General features: G+C 35.8%; 1 pseudogene; it reads right to left on the bottom strand.

Moving 5' to 3' along the window:
• Window positions 1–6,089: 6,089 nt before the first annotated feature.
• LOC141547281 (R3H domain-containing protein 2 pseudogene) lies at window positions 6,090–7,791 on the bottom strand (annotated as a pseudogene).
• Window positions 7,792–10,524: the final 2,733 nt, after the last annotated feature.

The following is a 10,524-nucleotide window of genomic DNA, read 5'->3' on the forward strand; positions in this document are numbered from 1 at the left end:
AAGAAAAAAACCAGACTTAAACAAAAAATTTGATCTACATCCACAAGACTGAAGAGAAACAGAAAAAGGTACACAGAACCCTTGAGAACTGTAACTTTGTTGTGGGTATATAAAAAATACTCAAGGATAATTTGATTTTACTGATATAAAAGAAAAAAAGGGGGGTGTGGTAAAGGGAAGGAGGTCGGTTCAGAAAAAGGGGAAGGAGTGATAAAAAGAGGGAAACTACATCCCAGGAAGAGACATAGAAAATACACCATATCTGAGGGAACTTAGTGAGGGGGAGAATCATTGTGTGAATCTTACTCTCATCAGAAGAGGCTCAAAGAGTAAATAATTAACATATTTGTTTTTCAGAGAATTTTCTCTCACCTCATTAAAAGGGGGGAGAGGAAAAGGGGAAAGGAAAAGGAGAATAAGTGAAGGGACTTGGAGGGAGGAGGGAGGGATCCTAAAAAAAAAAAAAAAAAAAAAAAAGAGGGAGGGTTGCGCGTCACAAGGGGGGTCTGTAAATTAAATATCGGGGAGGGGGATCAGGGGGGTCAAGGGAAAAAAGCATAATCTGGGGATAATACGATGGCAGGAAACACAGAATTAGTAATTTTAACTGTAAATGTAAATGGGATGAACGATCCCATCAAATGGAGACGGATAACAGATTGGATCAAAAAGCAGAACCCTACAATATGTTGTCTACAGGAAACACACTTAAAGCAGGGAGATACATACAGAGTAAAGGTAAAAGGTTGGAACAGAGCCTATTATGCTTCAGGTAAAGCCAAAAAAGCAGGGGTAGCTATCCTTATCTCAGATCAAGCAAAAGCAGAAGTAGATCTCGTTAAAAAAGATAAGGAAGGAAACTATATCCTGCTGAAAGGTAGCATAAATAATGAAGCCATATCAATACTAAACATATATGCACCAAGTGGTATAGCATCTAACTTTCTAAAGGAAAAGTTAAGAGAACTGCAAGAAGAAATAGACAGTAAAACTATAATAGTGGGAGATCTCAACCTTGCACTCTCAGATTTAGACAAATCAAACCACAAAACAAACAAGAAAGAAATTAAAAAAGTAAATAGAACATTAGAAAAACTAGGTATGATAGACCTTTGGAGAAAACTGAATGGCAATAGGAAGGAATATACTTTCTTCTCAGCAGTTCATGGATCCTATACAAAAATTGACCATATATTAGGACATAAAGATCTCAAAATTAAATGTAGGAAGGCAGAAATAATAAATGCCTTCTTCTCAGATCACAATGCAATAAAAGCTACATTCAGTAAAAAGTTAGGGGTAAATAGACCAAAAAGTAATTGGAAACTGAATAATCTCATCTTAAAGAATGACTGGGTGAAAGAGCAAATTATAGAAACAATTAACAATTTCACCCAAGATAATGATAATGATGAGACATCATATCAAAATCTTTGGGATGCAGCTAAAGCAGTAATAAGGGGAAATTTTATATCTTTAGAGGCTTATTTGAAGAAAATTGAGAAAGAGAAGATTAACAAATTGGGCTTACAACTTAAAAGGCTAGAAAAAGACCAAATTATAAACCCCCAACCAAAAATTAAACTCGAAATACAAAAATTAAAAGGAGAAATCAATAAAATTGAAAGTAAAAAAACTATTGAATTAATAAATAAAACCAAGAGTTGGTTTTATGAAAAAGCCAATAAAATAGATAAACCTTTAGTAAATTTGATCAAAAAAAAGAAAGAGGAAAATCAAATTGATAGTCTTACAAATGAAAAGGGGGATCTTTCCACCAATGAAGAGGAAATTAGAGAAATAATAAGGAGTTACTTTGCCCAACTTTATGCCAATAAATTTGATAACTTAAGTGAAATGGATGACTTCCTCCAAAAATATAGGCTCCCTAGATTAACAGAGGAGGAGATAAATTGCTTAAATAGTCCCATATCAGAAAAAGAAATAGAACAAGCTATTAATCAACTCCCCAGGAAAAAATCCCCAGGGCCAGATGGATTCACATGTGAATTCTACCAAACATTTAAAGAACAATTAGCCCCAATGTTATATAAATTATTTGAAAAAATAGGGGATGAAGGAGTCCTACCAAACTCCTTTTATGACACAGACATGGTACTGATACCTAAACCTGGTAGATCGAAAACTGAGAAAGAAAATTATAGACCAATCTCCTTAATGAATATTGATGCTAAAATCTTAAATAAGATATTAGCAAAAAGACTTCAGAAAATCATCTCCAAGATAATACACTATGATCAAGTAGGATTTATTCCAGGAATGCAGGGCTGGTTTAATATTAGGAAAACTATTAATATAATTGACCATATTAATAATCAAATTAATAAGAACCATATGATCATCTCAATAGATGCAGAAAAAGCATTTGACAAAATCCATCATCCATTCCTACTAAAAACTCTTGAGAGTATAGGAATAAATGGATTATTCCTTAGAATAATCAGGAGTATATATTTAAGACCGTCAGTAAGCATAATATGCAATAGAAATAAACTGCAACCTTTCCCAGTAAGATCAGGAGTGAAACAAGGTTGCCCACTATCACCATTACTATTCAATATAGTACTAGAAACTCTAGCCTCGGCAATAAGAGCCGAGAAAGAGATTCAAGGAATTAGAGTAGGAAATGAGGAAATTAAACTATCACTTTTTGCAGATGACATGATGGTATACTTAGAGAACCCCAAAGACTCTGCTAAAAAGCTACTAGAAATAATTCAAAATTTCAGCAAAGTGGCAGGATACAAAATAAATCCACATAAATCCTCGGCATTTTTATATATCACTAACAAAATGCAACAGCAAGAGATACAAAGAGAAATTCCATTCCAAACAAATGTTGAGAGTATAAAATATTTGGGAATCCATCTACCAAAGAAAAGTCAGGAATTATATGAGAAAAATTACAAAACACTTGCCACAAAAATAAAATCAGATTTAAATAATTGGAAAGACATTCAGTGCTCTTGGATAGGCCGAGCGAATATAATAAAGATGACAATACTCCCCAAACTAATCTATTTATTTAGTGCTATACCAATCAGACTCCCAAGAAACTATTTTAATGACCTAGAAAAAATAACAACAAAATTCATATGGAAGAATAAAAGGTCAAGAATTGCAAGGGAACTAATGAAAAAAAACTCAGAGGAAGGTGGTCTAAGTGTACCTGATCTAAAGCTATATCATATAGCAGCAGTCACCAAAACCATTTGGTATTGGCTACGAAATAGACCTGTAGATCAGTGGAACAGATTAGATACAAAGGACAAAAAAGGGTACATCTATAGCAATCTAATCTTTGACAAACCCAAAGATTCCAACATTAGGGATAAAAATTCATTATTCGGAAAAAACTGTTGGGAAAACTGAAAATTAGTATGGCAGAAATTAGATATGGATCCACACTTAACACCATATACCAAGAAAAGATCAAAATGGGTCCATGATTTAGGCATAAAGAGGGAGATAATAAATAGATTAGAGGAACAGAGGATAATCTACCTCTCAGACTTGTGGAGGAGGAAGGAATTTATGACCAGAGGAGAACTAGAGATCATTATTGATCACAAAATAGAAGATTTTGATTACATCAAACTAAAAAGTTTCTGTACAAATAATACTAATGCAAACAAGATTAGAAGGGAAGTAACAAATTGGGAAAATATTTTTAAAAACAAAGGTTCTGACAAAGGTCTCATTTCCAAAATATATAGAGAACTGACCATAATTTATAAGAAACCGAACCATTCTCCAATTGATAAATGGTCAAAGGATATGAACAGACAATTCTCAGAGGAAGAAATTGAAACTATATCCACTCACATGAAAGAGTGTTCCAAATCACTACTGATCAGAGAAATGCAAATTAAGACCACTCTGAGATACCACTACACACCTGTCAGATTGGCTAAGATGACAGGAACAAATAATGACAAATGTTGGAGGGGATGTGGGGAAACTGGGACACTACTGCATTGCTGGTGGAGTTGTGAAAGAATCCAGCCATTCTGGAGAGCAATCTGGAATTATGCCCAAAAAGTTATCAAACTGTGCATACCCTTTGACCCAGCAGCGCTACTACTGGGATTATATCCCAAAGAAATACTAAAGAGCGGAAAGAGACATATATGTGCCAAAATGTTTGTAGCAGCTCTTTTTGTTGTAGCTAGAAACTGGAAGATGAATGGATGTCCATCAGTTGGAGAATGGTTGGGTAAATTGTGGTATATGAAGGTTATGGAATATTATTGCTCGGTAAGAAATGACCAGCAGGAGGAATATAGAGAGGCCTGGAGAGACTTAAATCAACTGATGCTGAGTGAAATGAGCAGAACCAGAAGATCACTGTACACTTCAACAATACTGTATGAGGATGTATTCTGATGGAAGTGGAAATCTTCAACATAAAGAAGATCCAACTCACTTCCAGTTGATGGACAGGGGTAGCTGCACCCAGAGAAGAAACACTGGGAGGGGAATGAAAATTGTTAGCACTAATATCTGTCTGCCCAGGTTGCATGTACCTTCGGATTCTAATGTTTATTGTGCAACAAGAAAATGATATTCGCACACATGTATTGTACCTAGACTATATTGTAACACATGTAAAATGTAAAAAAAAAAAAAAAAAAAAAAAAAAAAAAAGAAATTTACTTTACATCTTCCAAATAAACTTTTACTAGCCTGTAAAAAAAAAAAAAAAAAAAAAAAAAAAATAAAAAATATATTCTTGGGAGAGTTGCTTCTTCCAGACCCCGAGTCATGAAATTCCAATAACTTGGTCCACCTAAAATCACCTGATACCTTATCCTGAAGCTCAGCACTTTGGCTTCCAGATACCAGACAAAATGTGTGTGATGACTAGATTTCCAAGACAAATAGTGGGAGTTGGTGGAATCTAGGACTCTGATTCCTGCTTTAAGCAGCAATAGTCAGTCAACTGCTTACTTATGCACTTAATCATAAGAATAATTTAAGATTTCTTAGTTTAATTGATTCTTGAAAGCTTCCACTGATGTGTAGGTATTGGTTCTAAAAGGTAAGAACACAAGAACAAGTTGGAAGACCTAGGTAACAAAGATTCCCTAGTAGAAGAAATATATTAGGATTGGTGTGAGAAATCTTCAAATGTATGATAGAGGTGACTGAGTGAGATAGACAGGTGAAGCTTTCTCAAGAGGACTATGAGACTAGGCCTAAATCATGTAGCCTCTATGCCCAGAGGTCTGCAGAGTCTGAAGATCAGGTCTTGGGCCCAGGTTGTAGGAAGTCACATGATCTCTAAGTCTAGAAGTCTCTAAAGGCTAAGACTATAGGTCAATGACAGGAAGTGACAAGAAGTGATATGACCCACAAGAAGCAGACAACATTGGTGACTACTGATAAATGATGTTTACTTCCTTTTAATCTATCCAATGAAAAGTCTTTTGGTATTTAACCAGCTTTACTTCTTCCAGGTTGTCAGGTAGAGCACATGTTGGGACCTGAGATGCTTTGCAGGTGTGCTTGGGCCTTTCCCTGCAGGGAATAAATAAATGTTTTTTATTTGTACCTGAAAATACCTCTGATTAGTTAATTCGAGGAGGGGATTTAGCACTCATCCTACATAATATAGTCTCTAACCAGAAGCCCCCTTCTCCCCCCCCACCTTTTCTTCCGTTGCCTGGGGGAGTCCCCACTTATACCCTAAACATGGAAATCTATCTCAGAAACAAAATAATACTACTAAATAATAAACTAGTTACCCATAAAATACTTAAATTCTAATTAAAAAGGGTAAGATAGAAGGGAAATGCTTATCTAAGATAATCAAACACTGCAGGTGAGCAGGTGAGCTATGGCTCAGTTTGTTATTGCAAAGTCTCAATTAGGGCATATGCCAAGGCTATATTCTTATGAGAGGTCTTCACTCATGTTATCCCATTTACCCTCTATTATCTCCCCCCAAACTTGGCTTGCCAATCATTCTACCCCTACCCCCACTGCACCCCACTTCCACCAGTTTGCAATTCCTGAGTATACTTGAGCCACTTGGCTCTGGACTTGGTGAGCCTAAGGAAGAGGTTTTAGGCCTTTGTGGGAATGATGCCCCCAGTGAAATCTGTTATCTCCAAAACTAGCCCCAAGTCAATACTGTGCTAGCTCAGTGGAGGCAGATCTGAGTGTTTGTCTCTTCCCTTGGTTTCCATGTTTCATTCCAGTGTGTCCCTGGTGAGCTACATAAATCAACTGGCTAAGGAGCTGAGGAGGACAAATAGATAGATTGTACTGTAATTATTTCCTGAGAAAGGAGTAGCACCCCATTGCCCTGGCAGGGTGAATAAGTCAGGGGAGCTGTGTAAAGTCAGAAAGAGGGCTGAATGCTGTGAAAATGCTGCTGAGGCTGGTGATGGGAAATGAGATTGGGGATTGAGTGGGAGATTTGATAAGGTAATCTTACTGGCTTTACACAGATGTGCTTTGGCCTAGGAGCTGCTTTCCTTGTTGGTTAGGTCTCCAGGTGCATGTGGTAGCATTTACAGTGACTTTACTGAACTATTGAAGTGATCTTTGGGGCCTGGGAATCACTGGGAACACTGGGAACATTCACCTTATGACTATCATACCTAGTCCAGAAGTGGATACTCCTCAGTATTGTTGTGGCATCTGTGGTGAGCTGTAGGAGAAAGGAGATTAAGCTGTCTGGTACTGTCCAGAGCCAGGAAGTTGTAGAAAACCTATTGAAGAGCTTGTGTCATTCTTCTGTACTGATGGGATCACAACCCATGTCTGTGTATTACAATACATAGACAGGCTCACTGCTGGTAAATCCCCCTGTACTGACTGGTAGCATGGATATTAGCATAGGTTGCTGGACCGCCTTCTAGGATTCACTTCTCTTTGGAATATGGTATGGAGGTAGTGGAGCATACTGAACCCTTAGGCCTTGCCTCTGAAAGCTTCTCTTTCTCCCCCTTTTCCCCAGCAATATTGCTCCTTTTTCCTGAGAAAGCCTGGGTTCTTTAGCTGCTGGAAACTCATAAAGCCCTGATAAGGTGCCTGCATATGGTTGGACATTATGAGCTCTAATCCAGGTTGCTGATGGCTAAGGTAGTTATTGAGAGTGCTGGGGGTTGTAGGCCCCTGGGTGAGAAAGAGGTTGTTATTGCTATTTGGATCTGGGATGCTGCCCAGGAGGACAGTAAGAAACCTATACCTATTGTTGTATGTAGTAGGGATTGTATGTAGTCCTGAGGTTGCAAGACCTATGGGATCAGGTGAGCTTGGGTGGAGGTGGAATAGTTGGAGATGAGAAAAAGCTCGTCCATGGAGATCATGCTGAAGCCAGTCTGTTGAGGGTATTGGGACTGGAATAGGACCGGAGATGGATCAGCTATCTCAGCAGAATATTGTCAGCTAAGGCTCATTTGCCCAAAAGGGTTGCTAAGATCAACTATCTGTGAGATCATGTGATTTACTCAAAGATGGCTGCTCCTAGAGCGTGGTTGAGAGAGTTGGATACTGCTGCTCCTTAGTGCAATGGAGAAAGCTCCAGACAGGCTGGGATGAGGTGACTTAGTTGGGGTACATAGTGCTAAACTTGCCCTAGATTCTTCTTACACTGACTCCTTTATTTCTTCCAGTGTTGTCATGTCAAGTAAGAATGGAGATCCCACTGAAGCTCTTGGCTTTGGTAACAGATAGCCACATACTAGAGATAGAGCCTTTTGAGGCTATGCTGCTCTGGTGCCTACTTAAGATATAGCCCAGTCCCTCACCTGATGCCATTTGGATTTCCTTTCTGGCCAAGCTCTCAGACAAATATTCTCAAACCCTTTGATATTCCTTTTCTCTATCCTCTATCAAATTGCTCCTTGATCCATCTAGAAATAGAACTCTGATGTGGTTATCATCCTGGTTCATGCTGTTGTCATCGCTCTTCAGGATAAACTTTTGTGGAAATTCTATATTCTTCTTATCTTTGATATGCTCTGAGAACCTCTTTTGTCTCACACATTGCCAGGCTCTGCATCAGCCTTAGTTTAAAACTAGAATTGGCTCTTTTTTTGGCATGCCCACGATTAGAAGCCTGTCCCTTATTTTCTTGCCAAACACTGGTATCCTCATTCTTTCTCAAGCTTTCCTTAATTAGTGACTTGGATACATTATTCTTGCTTACAGATTCTTTCAGGTTCTTGCATTATTTGCAGAGTCTTTTGTGTAGTGTTATTGCTAGTTATCTTCAATAGAATATAGCACCATCAATAGACATTCTTCAGCTTCAGCCCTTCTAGACTATATATTATGAGAAATTATTCTAGAGTGAGGAGTATTTCCCCTGGGGAGCCAGAGTGAGGGAAGAGGCCAAGGGATGGGAGGGAGAAGGGACTGAGGAAAAATGAGGGGAGAAAAGAGGAGAAACAAACCAAGAAAGGGTTGTGGTGGATAGAACCAGAAGGGGAATAAAGGCCCAGAGTTTGTCCCCTTCTCCCCTCCTCTGTGCACAGCTTTATGGCTTAGCATCCAGAGTTTTAAAGGAAAAATAAGTGCATTACAAATGAAAATAGATAGCAAAACTATAATAGTGAATGATTTCATTTCACCTTCCCCTCTTAGAATTAGATAACCATAAATAAATAAGAGAGAATTCAGATAGATGAATAGTCTTACTTAAGCTAGACGTCTGGAGAAAATTGAATTGAGACGAAAAGAATACACTTTTTGTTTTATTTCAGTGACAAATGACACCTGTTCAAAAATTGACCTCTCAACTTCAGGGCCAATGTTCTATCCACTGTGACATCTATTTATTATATGCTAATAAATCTGATGATTTAAATGAAATGAAAGAATACTTACAAAAATGTAAACTTTCCAGATTAATAGGGAAGGAAATAAAATATCTGAAGGAACCTATATATATATATATATATATATACATATGTATATGTATATATATATATATATATGTATATACACATATGTATGTGTGTATGCATGTGTATGTATTGATTAATCCATAAAGGATCTTTTTAAACATCAGAACTAGGTGGATTTACAAGTCAATTCTTCAAATATTTGAAGATATAGGGAACTTTTTTTCAGATTTATAAGAATATGAGTAATTGCTCAAATTATAAATGGTCAAAGAATATGAACTAGAAGTTTTTAAAAGAAAGCAAATCTATATATATAGTCATATGAACTAAATGCTTTGATTATTTAAATTATTTATTGTTCAGAAAAATGAAAGTCAAAACAACTTTTAGATACTGTCTCTAAGGTGATAGGAAGAAAAAATGACAAATTTCAGCAGAGATGTGGAAAAATTGAGACAGTAATATAATGTAACTGTGAGATGACCTAACCATTTTGAAGAACTGGAATTATACTGAAAGAGTTGTAAGACTTTTTTTTTTTTTTTTTTTTTTTTTTTTTACTCTTTGACCAAGAAATGTCACTATTAGTTGTGTTTTCCAGAATGATCAGACAAAAAGGAATAAAAACTATGTGTTCTAAAATATTTATACCAACTCTCCTTGTTATAGCAAAGAACTGGTTCATCTATTGAAGAATGGATGAAAAGGTTATATGATTATGATGAAATACTATTTATTGTGTTGTTAGAAATGATAAGCAGGTTTATTTAAAAAAAAACATGGAAAGACGTACAGGATAAAAGGAAGAATGAAATGAGAGCATTGTATACAGAAACAGCAATTTTGCTCTAATAGTAACAGTAGATGACTAAATTTTTCTGAATAATATAAATATTAAGGACTTTTGCAGGAAGATGCTATCCATATCCAGAGGAGAAACAGTGATATATGGAACTATAAATTATATGGTTTCACATATATATTATTGTGAAGGATTGACTTTCTTTAGGAGGAAATAAGGGATATAGTCTAAAATTGAAAATGTAACAAAAAAAAAAGGAAAAAAAAAAAAAGAAGAAAACCAGTAGCATACCCAATTTCAAAAATGAAAAGGGTGAATGCTCCACCAATTAAAATGAAGTAAAATAAATCAATCATCTGAAGCTATTTTGCTCAACTATATGCCAATAAAACTATTTGAATGAAATTCATGAATATTTTTTGTGTGTATAAAAGTATGTCTGTGTATATATATATGTATATATATACATACATATATATATTAAGTATATATAATATATGTGTATATATATATATACACATATACCTATAGATGTATATGCACATATACAAGTGTACATATACTTGTATATAATATATGTGTATATATATATACACATATACCTATAGATGTATATGCACATATACAAGTGTACATATACTTGCATGTGTACATAACACATACATGTATACACACACACACACATAAATTGCCTTCATTAGCCAAAGGGGAAATAATAAACTTAGAAAATTCTATATAAAGAGATGTAGGGAGAGAGAATTTAGAAATACAAATGAAATTAAAATTAAAAAAAAATAATAGCCCTTAATCTTACCCTTATTTTTACTTCTTTCATTTCTT

This window comes from Sminthopsis crassicaudata, chromosome 6 (genome assembly GCF_048593235.1).
Source record: "Sminthopsis crassicaudata isolate SCR6 chromosome 6, ASM4859323v1, whole genome shotgun sequence".
In the NCBI taxonomy this organism is placed as follows: domain Eukaryota; kingdom Metazoa; phylum Chordata; class Mammalia; order Dasyuromorphia; family Dasyuridae; genus Sminthopsis; species Sminthopsis crassicaudata.